Source organism: Heteronotia binoei, chromosome 2 (genome assembly GCF_032191835.1).
Source record: "Heteronotia binoei isolate CCM8104 ecotype False Entrance Well chromosome 2, APGP_CSIRO_Hbin_v1, whole genome shotgun sequence".
Taxonomy (NCBI): domain Eukaryota; kingdom Metazoa; phylum Chordata; class Lepidosauria; order Squamata; family Gekkonidae; genus Heteronotia; species Heteronotia binoei.
In genome coordinates this window covers 168,005,857-168,020,569 of record NC_083224.1, presented here as the reverse complement: position 1 = coordinate 168,020,569, position 14,713 = coordinate 168,005,857, and the positions used below count along the sequence as shown (strand labels likewise).

General features: G+C 41.3%; 1 protein-coding gene across 2 annotated transcripts in view; it reads left to right on the top strand.

Annotated features, from left to right (window-relative positions):
- The window catches only part of PLA2G4A (phospholipase A2 group IVA), a 333,250-nt gene that overhangs the window by 199,287 nt on the left and 119,250 nt on the right, over window positions 1-14,713 (top strand). The gene's annotated exons all lie outside the window — the stretch shown is intronic.

Here is a 14,713-nt window from a genome sequence, read left to right as displayed (position 1 = left end):
TTGAATGATATCAAGTATAAAAGTGGATTGCAGTCAAGACAGCGAACAAAGAGAATAGTGGCTAAAGCCCCAATGTATAGGGTTGCCAACCTCTCAGTGGTGCCTGAAGATCTGCTAGAATTACAACTGACTTCCAAATGACAGAGATCACTTCCCCTGGGGAAGATGGCTGCTTTGCAGGGTGGGTGCTGTGGCATTATGCTCCACAGAGGTCTCTTCCCCCCCCCCCCAAATCCTGCTTTCACTGGGTACTGCCTCCAAATCAGGAATTTCCTGCCCTGGTGTTGGCAGACCTCCTTTGAACCCGTGTTCAACACAGGACTTAACTATGGTGAGCCTGAGTGCAATCTAAGAACCTGATGTTTGTGCTAGGCCCAAAGTATGTGAAAGAAGCTATCTGTACATTAGCATCGGCAACTTTTGCTAAAGTCTTCAGAGCTATGCCAGTTAAGCATAGCTGTGATTTGGAAGTCAGTTGTAATTCTAGCAGATCTCCAGGCACCACTGAGAGGTTGGCAACCCTATACATTAGGGCTTTAGCCACTATTCTCTTTGCTCGCTGTCTTGACTGCAATCCACTTTTACACTTGATTTCATACAAATGGTAAATTCCTAAAAACACTCAGGAATATAACCCCTAATACAGGGTTTTTTGAGGTAATGTTGGGATGTTGAAAAATAATATTTTTGTATGGTTTTTAAAGGGCTGCCCAATGGGGACCAACACAGCTTACAACATTGTTCTCACCTCCTCCATGTTATCCCAATGACAACAACCATATATCTATACATTTTATGCCAATAAAGGCTAACTTGACTTGAAAACAACCATGTGATGTAGATTAGGTGGAAAGAGATTGACTGGCCCAAGGTCAGCTATAACCTTCCAGTGGCAGAATAGGGTGTCACAAACTCTACTATATCATTCTCTTTTCTGTTGTTAGCCCTTTGTTTGGCTTCTATCTTGTTCAGTAAAGATATGGAGGCATTGTTAACTCAGAGCAGTGGTCTTCAACATACTGCTCAGAATCCTCAGGTGGGTCATAGAATTGTGCTAGCTGATTCACAAGACCTGTATAAAGCCACCATTTGTTGCTGACTTTTGGAAGGCTCTGCTGTTAATATGCCGCCTCTTTTGCCAAACTTCTGTCCCTCTTGACTTGTCCATCCATTGCCACTAGTTTGGCCTCCAGTCTCATGCCTGCAGCGTGGAACTCCCTCTCCCTAAAAATGCTGGTCTTTTGAGTTGGGAGATGGGGGCTGTGTACCACAAGTACGGACAAATATTGGATGTCTTGGGGGATGGCTTGTCTGGTCAAGGAATTGGGGGGCAGGGAGAGAGAAGCCAAGAGAGAGCTTCTGCGAGGACAAGATCTCTGATTTTACTTGTACTGCCTTGTTCCTTATCCTCCTAGTGGCTGACTTGAGTTTTCTGTCTCCAGCTTTCTTGGCCAGCTGTCCTTACTGCCAATGTTTGACACTGGTGAAGTCATACTGGCTGTTCCTCTTCCTGTCACAAGACTGCATTTTATTTGACTGTGATGTCATAAGAACATAAGAAGAGCCCTTCTGAATCAGACTAATGGTCCATGTAGACTAGCATCCTGTCTTACACACTGGCCAAGCAGTTCCTCTGGAGGGCATAGAGGCCAAGGCTTTCCCCTGATGTTGCTTTCTGGCTCGGATTCAGAGGACTAGTGCCTCTGAATGAAGAGATTCCCCTCAGTCACAATGGCTAATAGCCATTGATAGAATTATCCTCCATGAATCCATATAATCGTCTGACAGAGAATTCTACATTTTAATCACTGTCTATGTAATGTAGTATTTCCTTTTGTATGTGTTGAACCTACTGCCCATTAGCTTCATTGGATTCCCTTGAGCCCTAGTATTTTGGGAGAGGGAGAAAAATTTCTCTTTCTCAACACTTTCCACCTCTTCTATAATTTTATAAACCTCTGACAAGCTCCCCCAGTAGATCTAGAATTTCATCTCTGGTCACTTCACTTTGGCTCAGTTCTTCATGCTCCCTTCCTGAAAATGGAGACTGTGGCATGGATACCCGCCCTTCACTTTCCACAGTAAACCCAGCAGCAAAAAAGTCATTGAGCTTCTCTTCCATCTCCCCATCTTCCTTTGGTGATCCCTTGATTCCATTGTAATCCAAAGGTTCCACTGCTTCTCTGTCTGGTTTCCTGCTCTGGTTATGTTTTTTAAATGTTTTTGTTTGTCTTGATGCTTCTAGCAACCTGCTCTTCAAAATCTCCTTTTGGACATAAGAACATAAGAGAAGCCATGTTGGATCAGGCCAATGGCCCATCCAGTCCAACACTCTGTGTTACACAGTGGCCAAAATTTCTTTTATATATTAGCCACAGTGTGTGTGTGTGTGTGTGTACACACACACACACTGTGGCTAATAGCCACTGATGGACCTCTGCTCTGCAATGAATTCCACATGTTAATCACCCTTTGGGAGAAGAAGTCCTTCCTTTTAAATTAAAACCTTAAACAGTATAACAATTAAAACATATTAAAACAATTTGGTGCTAATGATAAATTCCAATATCTTCAGCCTTCTTGAGTATCCTCATATATAGCTATCAATGGAAAGCAAGTTGATACAAAGCTGTCTTGCAAGCCTTGCGGAACTGGACAGTTGGTGCAAGCTGGTCGGCAGGGATCGGGTGGCGTGGAATTGAATTAAAAGGAGCCTGCCATGGATTCCAAGACGGGCAGCAGGCATTGGATGGGCCACACTTAAGTTCGGCCGAATCCTGCCGGTTGCAGAGCCACCCGGTTCATCAGGATGAAAGAAAAGGACGGCAGGGTGGGTGGACTCTCGGTGGGGCTGGAGGAGCCGCGGGAAGAGATGCGACTTTTCAGAAGAGTGAAGCTGCAGGAAACAGGCCGGGGGATCGGACAGCAGGGAGGCAGTTGCAAGCCGAAGGGGAGGGCGATGGAGGCTGGGAAGGCTTCCCTGCAGAAGTGCTGGCCTTAAGCTCCTGTTGGCTCTGCAGAGGTGCCTCCCAATGGAGAGGTCTCACAGAGGGAAAAGTTTTTTTGATAGAGCTGCGGGAGCGGGGGGGGGGGGGGGGGCGGGCTGAGCCCTCCATAGCTATGGGACTGTTATGGACTGACTTGTTCAAAACCAGAGACTCCCAGCTCATGTCAGTTTTGCCCTTGGAATTAGTTTAAAAGCTGCTCTGCCACCTTTTTGATACTGATTACCAGCAGCCTAGTCCCCTTTTGGTTCAAGTGAAGCCTGCCTCTTTTGTATAGGTCCAGCTTGTCTCAGAGGGCGTTTTCGCACTCACCTTCAGCCGGCGCGACCCCCCTCTTCACTGCGCAGCATCTGCGCGGATTTCGCACTAAACGCCGCAGAGCAGCCGGAAGAGCCAGAAACTCCCGGCGCAAAAGCGGCGCAAACCGAAACTGCTTTTTGGCGGTTTCCGTTTGCGCCGCAAAAGTGCCGGGAGTTTCCGGCTCCTCCGGCTGCTCTGCGGCGTTTAGTGCGAAATCCGCGCAGATCCTGTGCGGTGAAGAGGGGGGTCGCGCCGGCTGAAGGTGAGTGCGAAAACGCCCAGAATGTTCCCCAGTGCCTAACAAATCTAAATCCTTCCTCCTGACATAACTTTCTCACCTATGCATTAAGACCCCCTGATCTGTACCTATCTAGTTGGCCATACACATAGTACTGGCAGTCCTTCTGAGAGATCCTGGTCTTTAACTTTCTGCCTAGTAGCCTAATTTTTTCCTCTGGGCCAAACAACTACATTTCTCAGTGTCATTGGTGCCAACGTGCACCATGACTGTTGTGATATCATATAGTTTTAATTCAGAAAGTCTCATACATTTTTCTAGCGTTGGTCCTGGGTATGGAAGGGCTGAAGATAACTGAACAGTTGGAGCATCATCATTGGATGGAATCCCTCCCTTTAATCTCAGATTGTTTTGAGGACACTATATATGCACAGAAGCCTGTAGGTACACAGGGGGATTTGGGGGGCAGTGACAAGTCTCTTTGGTGTTGCTAGTGTTTTGGTTAATCCTAGAACAGCAACAGTCTCTTTAGTACATAGATCCAAGAGGGCAGCCGTGTTGGTCTGAAGCAGCTGAACAAAGCAGGAGTCCAGTTTCACCTTTAAGACCAACAAAGTTTTATTCAGAACGTAAGTTTTTATGTGCTCTCTAAGCACACTTCATCAGACAAGGGGATCAGGTATTTAGTGTTGCTGGGTTTTTGGTGGTTTCCAGAGTATTGCCCAGTCATAATGACATCATTTCCAGTTTTGTACTAGAAGTGTTGCTGCACATTGACACGATGGTGCCAAATGGATCCCCCATTTGCTAGCCCTGTCAGTGGTGGGAATCCTGGGTCTCTGGCCAAATGGTGTCCTATCTCCCCTGTTCTTAACTACAGATGCAGACAATAATTGATAGCTTAGATGAAAAAGAACTGAAAAATTCACTTATAGTTATAATCAACTAATTAATAACCTCTGTGTTCAGGTACAGTATTCCTGAAGCAGCCTGTTTTCTTCATGTCTTGCTTCTTGAAGGTACCTGGTGACCCAGCAGGGCTCTTAAGTTCCAATGCAGTGTATGACAAGATCTAGGTCCTGTCACCAGCTTCTAAAACAGCTATTGAAGCAAACCCCATGCAAATAAAGTATGGACATTTGAACCCAGTAGACTGTTGACAGTGACCTGCCTACACAGATGTAAAAAAGTGGTATATAATCTTGTAAAACAGAAATACTCTTGAATTTCAGCAATGTAAGATTAGGAATACTCTTTGCAGAACTGAGAAGTGGAGCGAGAGACTGTGTTTCTGGTGGTATGAGAAAGGCGTCCTTGTCTTGGTATTCACACTTATCAAGCAAATAGATTTGCTTTCATTGTTTTCGTTTATTAATTTATTGAGATTTCTCAAAAACCTATTTGACCAAAGGTCATAGAGCCCCGTGGCGCAGAGTGTTAAAGCTGCTGTACTGCAGTCCTAAGCTCTGCTCACCACCTGAGTTCGATCCCTGGTGGAAGCTGGATTTTCAGATAGCCGGCTCGAAGTTGACTCATCCTTCCAAGGTCGGTAAAATGAGTACCCAGCTTGCTGGGGGGAAAGCGTAGATGTCTGAGGAAGGCAATGGCAAACCACCCCATAAAAGTCTGCTCTGAAAACATGAAAGCAACATCACCCCAGAGTCGGAAACGACTGGTGCTTGCACAGGGGAACCTTTCCTTTCCTTTTCCATAGTGGGGCACAAGGCTTGTTTTGTAGAAGCCCAGCCGGAACTCATTTGCATATTAGACCACACACCCCTGACACCAAGCCAACTGGAACTGTGTTCCTGTGCATTCCTGCTCAAAAAAAGCACTGGTGGGGCACTAGATTTCTGCCGCTAACCCTCTTAGGGTAGAACAAGCAAAGGTACAGAGAGCTTGGGGAAGAGCAGTTATAGGAGAATGTAGGACAGGCGTGATGTAGACAGTCTCTGATATCTCACTGTAAGCACTCCTTTCTCAGTGTTCCCAGTATTGTTGTCAATGGGAACATGTGCATGGCTGAAATTAAGAGAACAGCTAAACGTTAAACTGTTGCTTTTTTAAACCCCGTGTCAACAGACTACTTGTTATATAACTGTAAAATTCCGCAGGGAGGGTAGCTGTATTAGTCTGAGACAGTAAAACCACCAAGAATCCTGAGCTTTTAAAAAGATGATAACATAAACTCCCATAAACTAGAAGCCAAATATGTCATCAGTTTGCTAGTATTTTAAGGACACACACCATTTAAAGAACTGGTGGTAATAAAGAACAAGCATCTTCCCAAGTAGGAAATGATAAATTTGGGGCACAGAATACAAAGGTGAGCAAAATAGCATTTTTGATGGTCAGAGGAAGTGAGTCCTGCTGACTTCAGCATAGCACTCATGGGGCTGCAGTCAAAGTGCTACTGCTCTGAACATAAAAAGCTAATTCCCTGTGCAAGCACCAGTCGTTTCCGACTCTGGGGTAATGTCGCATAACAATGTTTTCACGGCAAGCTTTTTACGGGGTGGTTTGCCATTGCCTTCCCCAGTCGTCTACACTTTCCCCCCAACATGTTGGGTACTCATTTTACCAACCTCGGAAGGATGGAAGGCTGAGTCAACCTTGAGCCGGCTACCTGAACCTAGCTTCCGCTGGGATTGAACTCAGGTCATGAGCAGAGAGCCACGGGGCACTTTCTGAACATAGGAGGCTCTTATTAAAAGTGTTTTATCTATGTGCTTACCCTCACAGTTGGACTAGAGGTCCTTAGCTGTCAAAACCAGCACGTTAATGCTAGATTGTCCATTGGTATAAGCCAGTTCTTAGCACTTAATGGAGATAAATGGCTAAATTTCACAAGCTGGCTAAGCCAATTGCTTTTTATTGGGGAGGACACTTCCAAAAGCTTTGTTGTAGTTTTGTTCACTGGTATGCAACACAACCACCCATTATATTGTGTTAAACCTGTGTGAGTATCTCCCCTTCATATATACACACTTTTCTTTCATTTTGAGGAGTACTGAAAATTCTGTTTCTTTTTTAAAGAAAGGCATTTTTTTGTAAGCCTTCTTACTCAGCTCTTTCATCATTGACTTGAAATAACCTCTTGTGAAAGGCAAAGAGAAGTTACAAAGTTAATTCTGTTAAGCAAGAATCTCTTACAAAATGTCCTGTTGTTAAAATTATTCCTGAATTAAGTTAAAAGGGATAGAAAAACACCAGCAGCTGAGAATGCATTCTAATGGATACCTGGCAATATACAATAAAATCTACATTTCTCAAAATCTGAACTTTCTCCTTCACTTGACTCTGCCGGCTGGGGCTCAAAACCAGTGGTGGTGGTGGTGGTGGGGTGTGTGTGTGTAAGTAAAATGGGTTATCTTCTAGACTACAGATATAAAGTGGTTAAATAGCTGTTTAAGAGCGCCAAAGATCTGGGGAGTGTGACTAAAGATCTTTCACAGAATCCTCACCGAACTACTTTTCTCAGGATTCTTTGGGCAAAGCCATAACAATTAAACTTGTATAAAACTGATGTGGATTTTTAATATAGATTCTTCCAAAAGAGAAAAGTCTCTCACCTTTTCCACAGTAGCAGTTGCTCCGCCCTTAGGCTTCTCCTTTCCCCAGCTCAAACAATCTATTCTCCACCAGTTGATGTGTGGGTGATTTTTAATTTATTGTATGCTGCAAGCTGGTTGGGTTTTTATTGTTGCTGCAAACTGGTTGGGGGATTATTTGACCAGATGGTGAGACAGAAGTATTTGAAATATATAGGTTTGGATACACCCAGTTTTTTCACTTGATCTTGCCCTCTCCCTCCTATTACCCTCCTGACTGTTGCCCCCTTTCCATGTAGCTTTTGTTCAAGCAAGTCCCATGACTCCCAGCATAGACTTTTGAGGTGGTTAAGGGGACTCTACATATTTTTTTTATCAACAAAAAAGCTGATTGGATCCAACTCCTAATATATGGTGGTGAAGCTGACATCATAGGAAGCACATCAGGAAGGGAGGGAGTCAGGCAAAATAAGTCTTCCTCGCTGTTCCACCAATATAATTTCTGCTGGCCCCAAATACTTTGTTGGTGAGGAAGAAGCAGTGAGTGTATAGGAGCCAACCTGATGAGCTTCAAGCTGTGATTTGAACCTGACTTCCTAGCTCACTGTCACTCTGCTAAACCAACTCTTTAGGGCAGTGACTCCCAACCTTTTTGGCACCAAGGACTGGTTTTGTGAAAGACACATTTTCCATGGATCGGGGGGGGGGGAGCGCTCTTGCACCCTGTCCCTGCCCCCCCATGGGGGTCTTTAAATGGGGAGGGGAGACTGGGGCTATTTCTGCCACCTCCCTGCTAGGTGGCCAGGCAGCAGAAGGCCAATCTGCCTCCCCCTCCCTCTGATCAGCTGATCATTGGGGGATCTATAAATGAGGGGTAGGCTAAAGTCACAGCAGCACTGCCCCTTCTGCCGGCCCAGAACCCGAGCAGATGAAAGAGGCAGCATGACCTTGCTCCGACGCTGCCTCCCCAGCAAGGAGGAAGACCGTGCTATCTCTTTTGTCCACCCAGGTCCTGGGTGGGGGTGGTGCAGCACCTCTGCCTCACTCTGTGGCCCAGTTGCTAACAGGCCATGGAACAGTACTGGCCCACGGCCCAGTGGTTGGGGACCCCTGCCGTAGAGTCTTGGGTTATTTCAAGAATGAGGTTATTTCCCACAAACCTGGCTTGACCCAGAAGTAATGGTCTATTTCTGTGTGGGCATGAGTACCCTCTTTAGAGACATACCTCCATTTGAGTAAAAGTACTGCCACTGATTAAAGCTGGTAAGAACATTCCTGCTTGAGGAGTGGTTTTCTTCCATCCTTTACCTTGTTGGGATCTAAGGTTTGGCAAAAGCCAGCGTATTTAAATCTATTTTTAGCTACACTATTAAAATTGATGTAAATAAGACAAGTGTTGACAGAACATTAGCACACAGATACCCAGCAGCATATGTTAAGAACTGTTACTTAATAAGGCATCAGACCTCCATCCTTTCTTGTTTCAGTTGATCTAAAAGTTGGACATAACTTGGAACCCACTTTCAGAATTTTTTGGGAAAAAGTCATATTGATGTTAGTTGGCACTGTGCCACAGAATTCCCTGTCAGGCTGCAGTGAGATCAGTCATTACAGAATACAACAGCAGTGAGCTATTATACAAAAAGTTACAAGGGAAGACTCAGTTTTTATGGCGGTTAAATTTAAGGGAACCAGAACTAAAACTTTATGTAAGTGATGCTTCACCCCCTAAAGATTACACAGGATTAATGGCTGTAAGAAACACTGCTCTTCAGGGCTTTTTTTTTTTGTAGAAAAAACCCCAGCAGGGACTCATTTGCATATTAGGCCACACCCTCGGACATCATCATTGTTTCACAAAGGGCTTTTTTTTTTGTAGAAAAAGCCCAGCAGGAACTCATTTGCGTATTAGGCAATGCCAAGCCAACCGGAATTGCATTCCTGTGCGCTCCTGCTCAAAAAAAGAGCCTTGCTGCTATTGTAAATGTGTTAAGAGTTGATGCAGGGTTTCAACTCACGTAATGGTCAGATCCTGAAACTTATGAGTACTGGAATATGGTAATTTTTTCTAATTGATTTAGAAACTACAATTTAAATCAATCTAGAATTTAAATTACAGCATGTGTTTTTGGGCCTCCCTCCAGTCCATAGTATATTAATTATATATATAGTGGCAGCTGGTTTTGGAAATTGGTTCCAAATTTGAAACATTTTACAGGGGAAAATAGCTGAGGTAGGGAACAAACCCATCCTTTATTTAGGAGGACACATATAATTGAGGTTTATCTGCTCTGTACCACCAAATCTCCTGGGTCTTATGAAATCAGATTAATCTTTTTATTTCTTTAAAGCATTTTTCTCCTGCCTTTCCACCAAACCTTTCAAAAGTTTTGAAATCTAGAATAAGAATAATACTTTAGAATCAATTAGAATAGCAAGAGAAGCAGCAGAAGCGGGAAAGCATATGAATAACTTGGGAACCACATTTAAAACAGTAAGCACAATCACTGTTAGTAAACCAGAGAAAAACTAAAACTATACAATATTTGTAATATGAAACAGAGAGAAACAGTTTTGCAAAATTCGTAATATGAAACCGAGAGCAAAAGTTAAACTAACAACCTAAAATTAGGAAGAATGAAAATAGAATAAAGTTTTCCTGGTGCTGTCATTCTTTGGGGTATCCTGTGAACATAAGAGAAAGGAAGTTTCTTAGTAAATGGAGTGCAAGCACAGGAAAATGCCCCTTATATCCAGTGGCTACTAGCTTTACCATGGAAAGCGAGTAGCCCTTGGAGCAGGTAGATAAGCAAGTTTGCATGTTGTGTTCACATGCCTTGTATGCTGCCCTCTTCGATTAGTAAAAAGAAGTTACCAAGTATTAATGTAAGGCAGAAGCCAAACCTACTTTGAGCATTAATAACAGGCTGTGGAGTGATTGCCCCAGGTTACAACTAGTTTAAACAAAGCTGTCTCCTCTTTTGTACCATATCTAAAAATCTTCTTTGCCTGTGGACTTCTGTACTGTTTCTTAGCTCAATCAGCTAAGAATAATACATTTATCTCTAAGTGCTAATTAAGAGGCATACAGGCCTCTAAACCTGGAGAATTTTTTTAAAGGCCATTGAAAAGAAAAGGGTGTGTTGGTGGGCTGGTTCATTTCTGACAGATTCATCTGAGAACAGGATTTCTGTTTTCAGAACAACAGGTTGGAAATGGTTACAGCAAAGCCAGGTAGGAAATGGCCTCTTTCACACATATGAGTTGTTTTCCTCTGATATCTCCAAGTCTTGTCCGAGAGATGCAGTTGAATAGAACGGGGAATACATGGACTGGATTCATAGAATCATAGAGTTGGAAGGTATCTCCATGGTCATCTAGTCCAACCCCCTGCACAATGCAGGAAAATGCAGGATTTAACAGATCATTTTTGCTTATAAGCAAACATGTAAGTTGTGACAAGAGAGTCAAGTTCTGGAGATGCTGATTACTTGCTGACCTACCTCAAGCTTTGCTTCAGAAAGAATTTCTACATTTGGCAAACATTAAAGTTTCTGGCTGCAGCTTGAAGGTTTTGGGAGTTGAACGAAAAGTGCACGTGCAGCTAGAATTTGCTCTGCTTTGTTTTGACAGCCAGAGAGATGGACCATTTTTCAAACCATTGTGTTCTTGCAGTGGGAGCAGTTACGGTGAAAACTTCCATAAAGGTCTGATGCTCTCAGACACATGCGTATGTAGTTCCTAATCTGTGTATCAGGTACAAATTTCAGTGACATCATTGACTGTGCAACTATATCCTGATCAGAAATACTCATTTAAAGATCATCATTATGTTCCATTCTTAGAAAAGCAGTGCTAAACTTTGTCTTCCACCCACTCTCTCTGGGTTCTGCTACCTTCTTTCCACCTACAGTGATTTCTTGTACAGTTCTCATCAATTTAGGTTTAGCTACATAGGACTGAACAATTGAGAGGAAATCCCCTTAAGTTTGCCCCATGTCAAGGTCTAACACACTGGTACTCATTCTGCAGATTGAAGGGAGCCACATTTGCAATTACCATTGATCAAAAGAAGAAGATATATTTGGCTTCTGGGGGCTGGAAAATGGAGAGCTGAACTGCTTCTCATAAGGGAGGCAGCTGGAACCTCTGTGTGGGGGTAGAGAAGGCAATCCATCGCCTACTACCTACTTTTCTCATCTAGAGAATACTTCAAGACACGCTTGGGAAACTTGGAGGAGATTAACTTTGGCGGAAAGGGAGCTCCGGAGGGGGCTCCTTTGAAGCTTTGAAGGATCTCTGGTGACGAGTGCGTTACATAGTCTGCAGAGGGTCTCCAGAGTCATTAAATTGACTTAAACTCACCAGGATCCAGCACCTCTATACTATAAATAACATCTGGATTACTACTAGGATGGTGTCTACTTGGATAGCTGCTGTTGAAAGTATTGATTTTTATCTTTCACTTCGGGACTAAAATAAGGATTTACAAAAATAACTAAAAGGTGGCAAAAGGACTATATCATGCTTATATAAAGAAGAGGAGGAGGGGTGAATTTGGGACTATTTAATATTAAGGAATAGAGTTTAAAAGTGAAAAAAACAAGAATGTTTTGAATACTTGCGGTTTCTGAAAAACACCCCCATTGTCACAGCATTGCTGGTCAGTATAATTCCACAGGAAGTGACGTTTTGTATCATCGCGTGATTCGATTACCAGTGAGAACAGGATTTGGAGGCAAGTAAAGCAGGAAGTAACCATTGGAAGAAGGTCAAATTGCAAGACAGCCAGCCTACTCTAGGACTGAAAAACCATAGAAAAACATTGGTGGCCATTAAAGGAAAGGCAAAATAAAATATTATTTTAAAATGTTTGGAACTTCAAAAATTGGTGGAATTGGCATATTTGGACATTATAAAGTTAACGCTATCGGACAGTATTGTTGAAAGCAACTATAAAGGCCTGAAAAGGAAGAAATTTGTTTGAAAAAAGGGGTAAGAAAAGTCGCGACTGCCATTTTAGATTTTTTAAAAAATTGAAATATTAATATCTTGGCTTGGGGTGCCCCAAGAGTGGCGATTTTAGGCTCATTGGAAAGAGCAAGATACATAGTTTTCAATTTGCTGAGATCAAGTTTTCGAGTATTTTTTAATGTCAGATCACAAGCCAATACGTACAAGGGCCATTTCAATGGAAAAGATGCAGGAGCAGTTAGAGGCTATGGAAGCAAGGCTGATGAAAGGAATGAAGGAACTCAAGAAAGAAATTAAAAAGGACATTGAAGCTAGTACAGTAGCTTTAGAGAAAAAAATTGAAGATCTTAAAAATGAAACTGTGGTAACAAAAAAAAGTGGATGATGTGGAGAAAAAAGTAAAAGAATATGATTCCACCTTAAAAAGTGTGCAAGAGAAAGTTGTATTGCAGGACTGTAAGCTGATGGAAAACCTGGTACGTCTGAGAGGAGTACCTGAGAATGAACAAGATCTGAAGGATTATATAATAAAAATTATTTTGGATTTTTTGGGAGATGATTTAGAAACATCAAAATACCAATATGACTATGTGTATAGAGTCAATTCTCTCTATGTTAAGAAAAATAAATTACCAAGAGACGTGGTAGTAAAATTTTTGACATGGGATATGGTGGGAAGAATTATAGCTAAAAGCTTTGAAAAGAGCTTCGTGGTGGAAGGCAGCATAGTGAGAATTAGTGAGAGCTGCCAAGGAAAGTACTGACTGATAGAAAGGCCTATAAAAAATTAACAGGAAAATTACGGGACAATGATATAAGGTATAGATGGATTCTACCAGAAGGTTTGAGTTTTGAACTCCAAGGCAGAAGGATTACAATTACAAGTGTACAAGAACTGAGAAGATTTTTGGAAGAACATAAAGAATTTGGCGACACAGCTTAAAGAAGGAAACGTAATGGATTATAAATTATCTTGGAATGTAAATGAATCACCTCAAAAAAGAAAAGCAACATTTCATTGGATTACAAAGCAAAAATGCAACATAATTTGTTTACAAGAAGTTCATATTAAACAAATGGATTATAAATTTTTATGGAATAAGCAATTGGGTCTGGAGTTTTATTCATTGGTTAAACAAAAAAAAAAGAGGTGTACTTTTTATATTAAACAGGAATTGGAGCCAAAAGAAATTTTTAAAGATAATGATGGGAGATATTTAGCAATGGAAGTAACATTAAATACAAAAAAACCACTGCTGCTGGGACTATATGCACCAAATGGTGCAAAAGACTCTTTTTTTAAAGAAATAATGCAACAGCTTGATCAAGTGTCATATGAACAAATTATGATAATGGGAGATTTTAATGGTACAATTAAAAATATATTGGATAGATCGGGGAGGAAAAATAATAATAAGGAAGGAAAATTGCCAAAATCTTTTTTTGAATTAGTTAAACAAGAAAATTTGGAGGATTTATGGAGGAAGTTCAACTCTGAGGTATGGGACTGTACCTTTTTCTCAGCAAGACATAATACTTTTTCAAGAATCGATATGATATGGTGTACAAAAGACTTGGGACATAACTAAAAACATAGAGATTCTTCCTAAAGTAAGAGCAGACCACAACCCATTAATGTGGTCAACTAAGTCTATTAAAAAAACCAGAAGGTGGAGGTTAAATGAAGATTTAGTACAAAACAAAGAAATAGGGATATCTCTAGAAAAAGAGACTAAAGCTTTTTTTTCAAATAAATGAAACTGAGGACATGGAATTTCAAATGGTATGGGATGCATATAAAGCAGTGATGAGAGGTATTTTAATTACATTGAATAATAAAGATAACAAACAAAAGAAAAACAAATGCTAGACATTCAAAATGAAATAAAGAAAAAGGAAATGGAACTAAGGAAAAAACCCGGGAAGAAGAAAATTATTCGGGAGATTATAATGTTGCAGACACAACTGGGACATTTGTTGAATAAAGAAGTAGAGTGGAACCTGAAAAGACTGCAACAGAAATCTTTTGAAGGAGCAAATAAACCTGGTAAATATTTGGTTTGGCAATTGAAAAAAAAAAAGAAAAGAGAAACTAAAATTATAAGTAAAATAAAGGTTGGTGGAAAAGAAATTGTAGATCAGGAAGGAATAAAAAGGGAATTTTTAAAATATTACGGCAAATTGTTTAAAAAATCAAAAATAAGTAAAGAAAAGTTGGAGGTATATTTGCAAAGAATTAATGTGGCTCCATTGACAGAAAATATGGAAAAAGTCTTAAATGAACCGATAGAAAAAAAGGGGAATTGAAGCAGCAATAAATGTAATGAAAATGGGAAAAGCACCTGGTCCAGATGGATTTACGTTAAAATTTTATAAAGTCCTTAGAGAAGGGTTAATACCCACACGGCACAAATTGATGAATATTGTAAGAATGGAGGGGAAAGTACCGAATACGTGGAAAGAAGCAGTGATTTCTTTGATTCCAAAAGAAGATAGAGATGTCACAGATGTAAAAAATTATAGACCAATCTCATTGTTAAATGTGGATTATAAAATATACACGAGAATACTAGCAGAAAGACTTAAACAATTTTTGATGAAGTTTATTAAAGAAGAGCAAGCAGGATTTCTTCCAAGGAGACAAA